This window comes from Chamaea fasciata, unplaced genomic scaffold (assembly GCF_029207755.1).
Source record: "Chamaea fasciata isolate MVZ Bird 193981 ecotype frontalis unplaced genomic scaffold, bChaFas1.0.hap1 SCAF_2, whole genome shotgun sequence".
NCBI lineage: Eukaryota > Metazoa > Chordata > Aves > Passeriformes > Sylviidae > Chamaea > Chamaea fasciata.
In genome coordinates, this window is record NW_027094087.1 from 47,402,736 (window position 1) to 47,415,898 (window position 13,163).

General features: G+C 48.9%; 1 protein-coding gene across 4 annotated transcripts in view; it reads right to left on the minus strand.

Annotated features, from left to right (window-relative positions):
• SLC7A1 (solute carrier family 7 member 1) overlaps positions 1-1,145 on the minus strand; it is a 36,531-nt gene extending 35,386 nt beyond the window's left edge. For all 4 annotated transcript variants that reach the window (XM_066175950.1, XM_066175951.1, XM_066175954.1 and 1 more), the window contains exon 1: positions 1,076-1,145. The gene's annotated coding sequence lies outside the window, so the exon portion shown is untranslated. The remainder of the gene's footprint in view (positions 1-1,075) is intronic.
• Between the last annotated feature and the right edge of the window lie 12,018 nt (positions 1,146-13,163).

Sequence of the window (13,163 nt, forward strand, 5' to 3'; positions counted from 1 at the left end):
AAACCAATGAGACCATTGCATACTAAAGCGTGCATGGGATGGAGCACAGTCAAGGTCTGACCCTACCAGATCATTCAAAATGCAAGATACTTGAAATACTTGAATGCAAAGTAACTTTCAAAGCTTGTGGCAATCCAGAAGCTTGTTTCTGCTTTGTGCCAGATTCAGCACTTGCAGCTATGGAGCCCGTGCCATTATACAGTCTTTTGCATTATATGAAAAGCTTGTCCAAAAAGCATGTCAAATGGTCACTAAAGGCAACAAAAGTCCACAGAGTACCTATTTCTGCCTGTTGTTTCCAAGTTTTCGTTGTATTTGCCTCTAACTTGGAGACAGCACGCAGTCAAGCACCAGCGAGTGAACGAACGACTTCAAGGGGCATTGCTGTGCCACTGCAGAGGGTCCCACATGACACCTGCATTGCCACGGGTGACCACATCTTCACCCCTTGTGCCCACGGCTTAGCAGAGTCCCAAAGGGAAGTGGGGCAGGGCATCTGCGAGTTCAGCTGATGTTGGACTTCACCACGCAGTTCTTGCTCAAGCAGAAAGTAACACTCGCAAATGACAAGAGGCAAGTGGCAAAACCACTGGGCTAAGCGCAAGCTAACGCATGAACCTCCAGCACCATTATCACCGCAGCTCTTCTGCCCAGATCTGCAGCCCTCTCGAGCCGCAACCGCCTTCCCGCCACGAGTCCATACAGCACCTACAAAAACACCACCTTGCCCCAAAACCAAGGCTTCTAGCAGCTGACAACAGAATTGATTAGGAATTCCCTAATTAATCAATCAATCGTCCTCTGCAGCCTAGCACAGCACGGCCGGGGGCACACGCTCCCGCGCCAAGGCCCGGCATCCCAGGGGCGGCAGAGGGGCCGCGACACGGCCCCGGCAGCCCGGGGTGGGGGTCAGGCGAGGGGAGGGGAGCGCTCCGGCAGGGATGTGCCGCGGGGGCCCGCGGGGGCCCGCAGGGGCGGCAGCGGGCCGAGAGCGCGCAGCGCTGCGCCGCGGCTGCTGCACCGCGCAAAATGGACGCACCGCCTGGGGCCCCCGCCCGCTCCGTCCCAGACTCACCCAGCCAGGGGGCTCGGGCAAGCGGCGAGGCAGCGCAGCGCCGACCCCCAGCTCCCCCCTGCCGCTTTAGAGGTCCTGCGTGGGCCCGCCCAGGAATGGGTGGCGCTGTTTGACGTGGGAAGGGCCCCACGTGGTGAGGGGCTGGCCTGGGCCGGGGGTACCGGGGGGCTGAAATGAGTGGGAGGCCGGCGGTCCTCGGAGCACCGCGCATCTGCGGGTGCTGGAAAGCTGGCAGCCCGCAGCTGGAGAACCGCGTGGTCGGGCACGGGGCAGGGCACAGGCCGGCTACCTGCAAGTGAGAACTGAAGCGCTGGGTTGGACTAAATCATCCATTCAGGTGTAACGCACAGCTTAATGGTCTTGCTCTTAGAGGTGCTGAATTCTGCAGAACATGGTTGAGCAAAAGATGCCATCGTGAAATGGATGGAGTGGATAATCATAGAATGTTACGGGTTGGGAATGAACCTTAAAGATCATCCAGTCCTAAACTCTCCTGCTTTGGGCAGGGACACTTCCTGCTCGACCAGGTTGCTCAAGGCATTATCTAATCTGTCCTTGAACACTGCCAGGGTTGGGGCATTCGCAGCCTCCCTGGGCAACCTTTTCCAGTGTTTCACCATGCTCACAGTAAAAAGTTTTTTCCTAATATCTGACCTAAATTCCTTCCTTCTCAATTTTTACCCGTTACTTCCTGTCCTATCACTACAGTTCCTGACAGAGAGTCCCTTTCCAGCTTCGCTGTAGGCGTCCCTAAGATACTGGAAGGCTGCCGTGAGGTCTCCACGCAATCTTTTCTCCAGGCTGAACAGCCCCTGATAAGGACAGAAGAACAGCATTTTACTCATTTGATAAGGACAACCATTTTGCTTCTTACCAAGGACAGTAGAACAGAACAGCACAGCCTTGGAGAAATAAATAAAGTATATAACTAGTGAAAACATACATCATGCAAAATGCACGCAGGATGCCAGCTCTGCTCTGCATGGCTGAAAAAGTAGAAGTTAAGCGAAACAATGATACTGTACTTAATCAAAAGCAGGGGTTGGAGAACAGCCCCCTAAAAAGGACACTGGACTTTGAAGACGGATCCCAAAGAACCACAGAAGGACTTTGATAAGGGTTGTGACTGTGTTAAATAGGTTGACACCAACAGGGTGTCCGGTCATTTTCTGACTTTGTCAGTGTTGTTAGGATTTATTTCTGTTTGCTTGCTTTTTGTACTACTACATTTGTATTTTTAATATTCCTAGTAAAAAACTGTTATTTCTATTCCCATATCTTTGCCTGAAAGCCTCTTAATTGCAAAATTATAATAATTTGGAGGGAGAGGGTTTACATTCTCCACTCCAAGGGAAGCTCCAGCTTTCCCTGGCAGACATCTGTCTTTCCAAACCAAGACAGATTTTGGCACCCAACATTTGGCACGAGGGCATTGAGAAAAAAAAGGAATAACAGGCAAGGAATTTGGGACCCTTGACCCAGGACTCAGGTGTGAATCAGGTATTCATAAGGGAGCCAGGCCCCTTTTCCCTCTGGGAGCGGCTTTTAATGAGTGTAAGGGAGAGGTTTGAACACAGAGAGAGAATGCAGGAGCACCATCATACAATGCCCTGGAAGACCCTTGAGGACGAATCCAACAGCTGAGAGAAGTGGCAGTACTGGAGGTACTCTTTGGGAGGTGTGGACAGCATGATAATGACCCTGACAAGGTCAGGTGCACGGAGCAAATGTTGTGGTATCTGGCAACTCATGGGCCACCCCAATACAACACCTTCATTGCAACAATTAATGCTGAGGATAACCGAGAGACAGTGGGTTCTGTCACCAACAGGCTTAGAAATTATAATCAATGGCCCGATGCAAGGTCATGTCTCTGTCATGGTTAAGGAACTCAAAGAGGAGATAGGGAGGTGAGGGAGGAGATGAGGAGGAACAGTTCCTATATGGCACCGGTGCGAGTCACAGGCCCCACAGTCAGAGCTCAACATGCCCCAGCTAGAGAAAGGGTACACCTCAAGAGCTGACCTGTGGTTTTTTCCGTGTGACCATGGGGAAGACATGGGAAGGTGGGATGGGAAGCCCACTCCCATCCTGGCAGCATGGGTACATGAGCCCAAGGAGAGAAATACTCACTGAGTATTAGGTTCCACAAAAATGAAGGTAGCCTCAGCCTCCCATAACCAAGCTGCCAGGTATTACAGAAGTGAGGATGCTGTGTCAGATATCCTTGAAGGAACTTCTATTATGTATGCCCAGGAGGGAATAATAATAACCAGTGCTAGAGGGGCCCTGCCTCTAGCCAGAAAGAGGTACGGGAAAACCAGGTCTTTTGGACAGTGTGGATCCGATGGCCTGGCACATCAGAGCCACAGAAATATGAAGCTTTGGTCAATACTGGGACGCAGTGTACCCTAATGCCATCGGGAGATGTGGGGGCAGAACTTATTTCCATTGCCAGGGTGACAAGGGAATCACAGCATTTGACTCTGTTCGAAGTTGAGGTGAGCCTGACTGGGAAGGAGTGGCAGAAACAGCTGATTGTGACTGGCCCAGAGACCCTGTGTATTTTGGCCATTGACTTCCTCAGGAATGGCTATTACAAAGACCCTGACGCACTCAGATGGGCTTTTGGGATAGCTGCTGCGGAGGCAGAGGGCATTAAGCAATTGAACACCTTGCCTGGACTATCAGAGAACCCATCGGCAGTGGGACTCCTGAAGGTAGAAGAACAATGAGTACCTGTTGCCACCTCGATGGTGCACCGCCCGCAGTATCAGACAAATCAAGATGCCATGATTCCCATCCACAAGATGATCCGTGAGCTGGAGAGTCAAGGGGTGGTCAGTAAAACTCACTCACCCTTCAACAGCCCCATCTGGTATGTGCGCAAGTCTGATGGAGAATGGAGATTGACTGTGGACTATCATGCATTGAATGAAGTGACTCCACTGCTGAGTGCTGCTGTGCTAGACATGCTGGAACTTCCATACGAGCTGGAGTCCAAAGCAGCGAGGTGGTATGCCACTATTGACATTGCCAATGCATTTTTCTCCATTCCTCTGGCTGCAGAATGTAGGTCTCAGTTTGCTCTCACCTGGAGGGGCATGCAGTACACCTGGAACTGACTGTCCCAGGCGTGGAAACACAACCCCACCATCTGCCATGGACTGATCCAGGCTGCACTGGAGAAGGGTGAGGCTCCAGAACATCCACAGTACATTGATGACATCATTGTGTGGGGGAACATGGCAATGGAAGTGTTTCAGAAAGGAGAGAAGGTCATCCAGATTCTCCTGGAAGCCAGTTTTGCCATCAAGAGCAAAGTCAAGGGACCTGCCCGAGAGATGCAGTTCCTGGGAGCAAGGTGGCAGGATGGATGATGTCAGATTCCCACTGAGATCATCAGTAAGATCACTGCGATGTCCTCACCGACCAGCAAGAAGGAAACACAAGCTTTCCTAGGTGCCATAGGCTTTTGGAGAATGCACATTCCAGAGTACAGCCAGACTGTGAGCCCTCTCTATCTGGTTACCTGCAAGAAGAACGATTTCCACTGGGGCCCTGAACAGCAAGCCTTTGTTCAGATCAAGCAGGAGATCGCTCATGCAGTAGCCCTTGGCCCTGTCAGGACAGGACCAATGGTGAGGAATGTGCTTTACTCCGCAGCCAGGAACAATGGTTTGTCCTGGAGCCTTTGGCAGAAGGTGCCTGGGAAGACTTGAGGCTGACCACTGGGATTCTAGAGCCAAAGTTACGGAGGGTCCAAAGCCAACTACACTCCCACAGAGAAGGAGATCTTGGCCACCTATGAAGGAGTTCAAGCCACCTCGGAGGTGATTGGCACGGAAGCACAACTCCTCCTGGCACCCTGACTACCATTGCTGGGGTGGATGTTTAAAGGAAAGGTTCCCCTACCCACCACGCCGCTGATGCCACATGGAGCAAATGGATTGCCCTCATCACATAGCGCGCCCGTATTGGAAACCTGAATCGCCCTGAGATTTTGGAAGTAATTACTAACTGGCCGGAAGTTGAAAACTTTGGTCTTATGGATGAAGAGGAACAAGAGCAAGTGACAAGGGCTGAAGAAGCTCCACCGTACAACCAACTGCCAGCAGAAGAAACACGCTACGCTCTTTACACTGACGGTTCCTGTCGCATCGTAGGGATGAACTGGAAGTGGAAAGCAGCTGCATGGAGCCCCATACAACAGGTCGCACAAGCCACTGAAGGAGGTGGATCAAGTCAACTTGCTGGACTCGAAGCTGTTCAATTGGCCCTGGACATTGCTGAAAGAGAGAAGTGGCAAAAACTCTACCTCTACACCAATTCATGAATGGTAGCCAATGTTCTGTGGGGTTGGCTGGAAAGGAAGAAAAAGGCCAACTGGCAGCATAGAGGAAAACCAGTCTAGGCTGCAGATGAAGAAAATGACATTGCTACTCAGGTAGAGAAGCTACCTGTGAAAGTCCGCCATGTAGATGCTCATGTCCCCAAGAGTCGGGCTAATGAGGAGCACCAAATCAACAAGCAAGTAGATCAATCTGCAAAGACAGAGGTGTCAAAAATAGACTTAGATTGGCAACATAAGGGAGACTTGTTCCTAGCTCAATGGACTCATGATGCCTCAGGTCATCACGGCAGGGATGTCATCTCTAAGTGGGCACAAGACTGAGGGGTGGATTTAACCATGGACAGTATTTCTCAGGTTATCCATGACTGTGAGCCGTGTGCTGCGATCAAACAGGCCAAGTGGGTGAAGCCCTTATGGTATGGTGGGTGGTGGTCCAAATATAAGTATGGGGAGGCCTGGCAGATTGACTACATCACCCTTCCCCAAACCCACCAAGGCAAGCTCTATGTGCTGACCATGGTGGAAGCCATCACTGGATGGTTGGAGACCTACCCTGGGCCTCATGCTACTGCCCAGAACACCATCCTGTTCCTGGAAAAGCAAGTCCTGTGGAGACATGGCACCCCGAGAGAATTGAGTTGGACAACGGAACCCATTTAAACACCCATTTAAACACAGCCTTATAAACATCCCTTATCATGCACCAGCTGCTGAGAAAGTTGAACGGTGCAATGGACTACTTAGGACTACCCTGAAGGCACTTGGTGGGGGGACCTTCAAAAATTGGGATATGAACTTACCAAAGGCCACGGGATAGTCAACACCAAGGCTCCATCAATCGAGCTGGTCCTGCCCAGTCTGAACCCTTGCACACAGTCGATGGAGATAAAGTCCCTGTGGTACACATGAAAGGTATTTTAGGAAAGACTCTTTGGATAAACCCCACCTCAGGCAAAGGTGAACCCATCCGTGGGATTGTTTTTGCCCTAGGACCTGGTTATACTTGGTGGGTAATGCAGAAAGGTGGAGAAACAAGTTGTGTACCACGGGGAAAACTAATCTTAAGCGAGAATTGTGTGTAAAGTTTCATTGTACATGTATATATATAGAGAGAGGGAAAGTGGAGTATGATGCAGATGGTAATAGAATAAGGGGTGGATAATGTCTTGCCTTGCAATATGTAACCAAAAGAGTGTACTCTACTTGCCAACTGTTGAAACCGGCTGGGAGGTGTTTTTCTTTACCTCTTGTATAACCCATTTCCGTAACTCCCGGGGGGAGGGGCGTGTGCCTTCTGTTAATGGGCCAGCTGTTAAAACCTGGTGGAGCAGTGTTCTTTATCTCTTCCACGACCCATCCTCCATCCAGGGGATATCAGCTGTTAATGGGCCATTAAGACTCAACCACATGACTGGTACAATTACATCATCCCATTGTGAGATGCTCCACCCACATGGAAGGAGCCAAGCATTTCTACCTGGATAAAACCTGAGAGTCAGAACACCAAGGCAGCCTGTCTTCCACTGGATTCCCAGAGGAAGACTGGACTTATCTCGCCACTGGACCCTTCTACAGGATCATTTCTACTCCAACAGAATCACATCTGTCACTTTAGGAGGACTTATTTTGGACTGTTCCGAACACCCTGACCAACAGGGTGTCTGGTTGTATTCTGACTGTCAGTGTTTCTAGGAATTTTTTAGTTTGTTTTTTGTACTACTACATATGTATTTTTAATATTCCTAGTAAAGAACTGTGTCTTGGTTTGGCAAGACAGGTATCTTCCAGGGAAAGCTGGAGTTTCTCTTAGAATGTAACCCTCCCCCCTTTCTAAATTTTTATAATTTTGCAATTAAAGGCTTTTCAGGTAAAGATTTGGGAACAGGAATAACAGTTTTTTACTAGGAATATTAAAAATACAAATGTAGTACAAAAAACAAGCAAACAAAACAAACAGAAAATCCTAGAAATCCTGACAGAGTCAGAAATACAGCCTGTCATCCTATTGGTGAGGGTGTTGGAAGCTGTCCAAAGTAAGCTCTGCTGGAGTGGCAGATGTGGTTCTGTTGGAGTAGGGATGGTCCAGTAGAAAAAGGGTCCAGTGGTGGCAAAATGGGTCCAGTCTTCCTTCAGGAATCCTGTGGGAACACTGGATATCTGGCGTTCCTACATCTCAGTTTTTATCTAGGTAGGAATAGTTTGGCTCCCCCCACTGGGTGAGGCATCTCACAATGGGATGATGTAATGTGTCATGTCATTGGTGAGCTTTAATGGCCCATTAGCAGAAGATATCCCCCGGAGAGAAGACAAGTCGTAAAAAGAGATAAGGAACAGCACCCCACCAGGTCTTAACAGCTGGCCCATTATCAGCAGGCACCCGTCCCCTCCCCCCATGTCAGTTTGCTCCTTTGGGTCTTCCAAGGCTCCGGCTGGCTCTAGGAGCAAACCGGCAAGTGTGGGGAACAGTGGGCACTAGCAGTGCTGATGCTGAACCTTTGGGGCATTCAACCCTAAGCCTGACAAGGAGACACTGACAAGGACCCGAGCAAGAATAGTGCAAGGGAGGCTCTTTCTATGAGGTTGCAGCAGGTTTATTGCTGAAGGGAAGTCAGGGAGAGAAGAGCAACAGGTGCTGCTGTGCAGCAGCTTTTAAACAAGGGATGGTTCAATAGGTGGAACGCAACAGCAACCAGTGGGACCCTTGTGGGTGGGGAATACGAGGGGAGGTATAGAAAATCGTAACCAATGGGGTACACAAAGGGGAGGATACAGAACTGAAGTGCCAATCAGACACTGAGGAACAGGGAACATTCTGGACTAAAGGGTATGGGGAAACTTTGACTGATAGGCGAGGGGTTGGCAAATCTAGGGATTGACAAGGAAGGGTCTGGAATAAAGGGTTGGGCTAGCTTGATTGGCAGGAGGGATGGCGGGAACATTGAGGACTAAACCAACTGTGAGGGCATCAGGAGCACACTGCAACACCCCTTGAGTTACAAAAGATTAAAAAAAAGAACTCTCCAACTGCTTTCAACAGATGAAATGGAATACACATTTTTTTAGTTAAATAACCCAAGACGAACTGTTATTCCTATTCCTATGTCTTTGCCTGAAAGCCCCTTAATTACAAAATTGTAATAATTTGGAGGGAGGGAGTTTACATTCTCCATTCCAAGGGAAGCTCCAGCTTTCCCAGGCAGACACCTTTCTTTCCAAACCAAGACAGCAGTACACAGACAGTAATTATGAAGCTGTCATCAATAGTCCCAAAACTTTAGTACAGTGCTTATTTTGGCATTTAACCATACAGAAATCCATCCACTTGGTGGAATCAGGAAAAAAATGCTGGCGAGAACCCCATTCATTAAAGAAAAGTGTAAGAATTGTTGTTCTTTTTCAGGATAAAGGTAGAGCAGTAGAACAATCCTTCAGTGATTAGGACGCAAAGGCATAAATACTAAAGAAGGAAAGAAACTGTTTAATGTCAATTACAACTGCACCATGCTCATTAACAATTACCCACTGGAGAGGCTGGAGGACATTTTGGGAGTAAGCAGTCACAAAACCCCCTGAAACAATGTTTCACTGCTGTGTTTCTTCATCACCTGCTCCGCGTGAGATCAACAACAATACCTGTCATGTTGCCATCTGCTTCTGCCTATCACTGCCATAGAGCCCTGTTTCATCTCCTGTGTAGATGTGGTTGCATAAATAAGGGGAGTGGTGGTCTGAGATAATGGCTCTTAAAATTGTTCTGGGAAAAAAAAAACCTCTTTTATGCCAAGCTGAAGTACCTGAGAACACCAAGAACCAATTAATAGGAAAAAACCCCCGAGCAAACAATTATTCTGAAATTTCTCATCTTTTTGCTAGAATTAAACTCTGTGTTCAAAAATCATTGGTTGCATCTTAATCCTTCCTTGCTCTTTAATTAAGCAGCTGGTCAGCCTGTCCTAGTTCATTTTAATCTGTGGAACGCATCCATACCAACAACTGGTATCTCAAATAATCCTTAGACACAAGAGCTGTTAGCACAAGCCTATGGCCATTCCCTGTTTCCATACAAGCACCCTATTTTGGAGGGTAAGAGGATGTAATAGTATGGGCATTAACCCATTTTCTGTCTTCAGCAAGCTTAGTAGACTAATAAAAAAGCAGTCAATACAGCTGTTTGTGGAACAGTGCTTAGGGACATGCCCTATGTTTAACTGCCAAGCACAGATGTGGGCTGGATGTGTGAAATTGTGAGCCAGACTGCCTTGTCTACCACAAGACCATGATAGAGAAGGCAGTGAGGAGGGCAGAGCTGCTTTTGACTAAGCAGTTCAATGTTTCCTGCAAAATTTATCAAACCAAATGGGAAGACGTAACAAAACGTGTAAATGGAGAAACGCAGCAGTTGTCTACCAGTTTAATGAAAAAACAGCTATCCAGTGGTCAATGACATCTAACAGTATGTGGCTGAGGTCATCCAAGATATCCCAACGACATCTGAGTCATTTGTATCATCCCAGTCTCAGAAGCTAGACTGGTGTTACTAAAGAAGGTGGGCTTGTTCTCTGTCTTTGAGAGCACATGGCACAGCACAGCTTACATCCATACAGCAAAAGCCTCTTCTTCTCCAAAACAGCTCCATAGCAGGGTGACCACCTCCGAAATGCTCACTGGGAAGAAATATCTGATTCTATCCCACGAACTGTGCACAGGCATTTCCTGGGAGAGGGCTGTTTTGCTTAGATCATGCCTGTGGCAGGAACTGTTTAACACCATGGGCAGTTGAGGACTTGTACACCATCCTCTATTTGCTGATACAGGGGTAGCCAGGGAGGCTGGAGCTTTGCTGTGAACCTAGAACCAGACAAGACAGTTTTCAACAGGTGGCTTTGGCATTTCCTCTAGGGCAGCTCAGACACCACACCAGTTGTTGTAGATTTCCGAAAACGTGACTTTCATTTACTAGCCAGAAGAGTAAGACATCTTCCTCAGCATTGTACATTTTGTTCCCAGAGCTAAATTAACTTCTTGGCATTACAAGCATATGTACCCCCCTAGGTCTGGCCCTTGATGATCCAAAGTGTGATCCAAATACCGTGTTTGATCTCAGCCTCCAACTCCATACACAGCAGCCCCACTTCCTCCTTTTTATATTTTGTTTTTATTTATACAGTTAACAATGGGTCAGGTTGAAAGGGACCACAGTGAGAGACAAATTCTTAACTCTCGCTCTGCCACTGGTCTAGATGATGGATTCTGGGCACATGAGCAAGGTTCGGGGAAAAAAACCAGGCAAGCCATGCCACAAACAAGCAGGCTATTGCCTGTGACCACCACCACTATGCACAGTGTACAAGATTACACTGAACCATGCTGGGATCCAAGGGCGTGTTCACGCCTTAAATGCCCAGGAATCGCTGAGGAAGGAGCAGCCTCCTGGCCGGGGATCATCCCGGGGCTCATCCCAGGACCTCGGCAGAGCCGGAGCCGCCGGCCCTGGGCCCAGGCGCCGTCTTGCGGCGCCCCCGTGCGGGCGGTGGGGGCATTGCCGCCCGCCTCCCGCGCCGCCGCTCCCGTTCCCTTCCCGCCTCGGGATCGGCGGGAGCCGCCTCCAGCCCCCGCCCAACCCGCGGGACCGGCAGCTGCTCCGCGGTGATCCAGCCTCAGCTAACAGTGGGTATTGCTGGGCCTTCACCCTGTCACCCGCCGGGCCAGACCCCCCGTGTCCGCACCCCTGAGGTCCTCAGGGTTCGTGGGGGGCTCCTGTCGCAGCAGGAGCCGGCTTTAAGGACGGACCCTCGCTTCCCCGACTTGACCTCTGACCACCAAACCTTCCTCTCTCCAAGAAGGAACCAACCCACAAAGACATCTGGGCACCTAAATCCTCCAATTTCAGTAGGATGTTGGTACCTAAATACATGTGTGGGTCTTAATTTCTTTCACATTCTCCAGGCACCGTGGAGTTTCCCACTGGGCTAATGGAGAAACTCCCCAAGAAACCTCCTAAAAACTCTCCTTTATTGACATAAAAATATAGTAAAGCAAAAACCCCGGCTGTGTAGCTGTGGAGCACCTGTGTTCCACAGAGCTAGTGGTTGTGCTTCTGCACCAGAAATTCCGTTGTACCCATGACACAAAAGGGAGAACATCTAAGGGGAAAACCATTCCTACCCAGAGACTGTGTTCTAGTGAGGCTGGGTGGTTTGGCTGGCTTAAATAAGGTGGATGCAGTTTGAAAAGTGCTGGTGGGGCTAATGCAGTTTCCCACGTCTTGGCCAGGTCAGACGCTGAGCCCTCCTAACGCCTGCAGTGGGGACAACACAGTGGGGCACTGGTTCAAATCATAATATGCTGAGGCTGGCTCTTACTGCGATGAGAGCAGCCTTCCTGGATGTGGCCTGGGAGAAATGCTCCTGAGGGAAGAGCATCCTCTTCCTTATTGAAAGGTTCCCAAACATGGCATATTGCCTGCAAAAGAAGCCATTACTTCAGCTTTTACTTGAATCTGCTTAATTATACCAGAAAATGCCTGGACTTTGACCCTCCTCCATTTGACATATGTCCATTATCTCCCCCACAAAAGCCGTACACCCTCTAGAAATACCCTGTTGGTCTCTCCATTGCTTCATGAAGCACGGGGTCATTGCCCTCCACAGCTCACGTTCCTGCTGACACATTAGTGTCCTGTTTCCATCCACAACAGAGTTAATTTTTGCAGTAGGTGTGAGGAGGGGAAGCCTGGAGTGGTGTGGACATGGCTAGGAAGTTATTCTATACCACCTCAGGTCAGTTGCTGGGGTCAGGGGTAAGGGACTTTCTGGCTGCCATGGAGAAGGGCAATTTTTTCCAATCAGGAGAGTGTGGTGTGGTGGGGAAGAGCTGGGCCAGTATGTACCGGGGCTTTCTGTGTAAATCGTTTCTTTGTCTTATAATTTTTATTATTAATATTGTTGCTGTTACTGTCTGTTTTCTTATCTCATTATGCTTTCCAGTAAATTGTTCTTATCTCAACCCATGTTCTTTGCTTTTTGTGCTTCGAACTGGAGGGGGAGGGACGACGTTTTGTTTTTTTTTTTAGTGGGACTACTAAATTGAAGAACACCATTCCTAAACCACAAAAAGCCATATATTACTTGAGTTTACCAATTTCCCATCTGTTACTGGCTGCCAAATTTTTGTTCCTCTGAGCTAATGGCTTTTTTTTCCCCCTTTTTTGCCTGTATTCCCCTATCTAGACCCTGCTGTCCCTCAGAAAACTCTTTCCATTTCCTGAAAAAGTAGATCCTTCCAGGTCCATGGTCTAGCCTAGCTCTCACAAAGAACTTCAGATCAGATCCTCTCCTTCAGGTGGCTTGTTTAGCCTTTTCCATCCCTTCAAACACAGCATTTCTTCTTCTGTATTCATTAACCCTGTCACGATGAGACAGTTCAGGCCTGTATCTTCTCTGCTTTAGAGTCTCACAGCCCCTCTGGTGCAGGGTAGACTGGTGAAGCCTGGGTGCAGCCTGAAACCAGCATCTGCCAAGCTAGCATCTTTGAGAATTCTTCCTTCTGTTCTGTTCCTTCCCTCGAGCTGCACCATACCAAGGCAGTGAGAAGCCGATATGGATGTCTTTCCCAGAGAGGAATGTGTTTCCTGTATCTCTCCTCATCAACTTTCCAGCAAAATCTGTCCCTTGTGCTTGCTCATGGGTTTTCCCCAGCCCCTGTCCTTTGTCTCCCTCTCCTGCTCTGAGATGG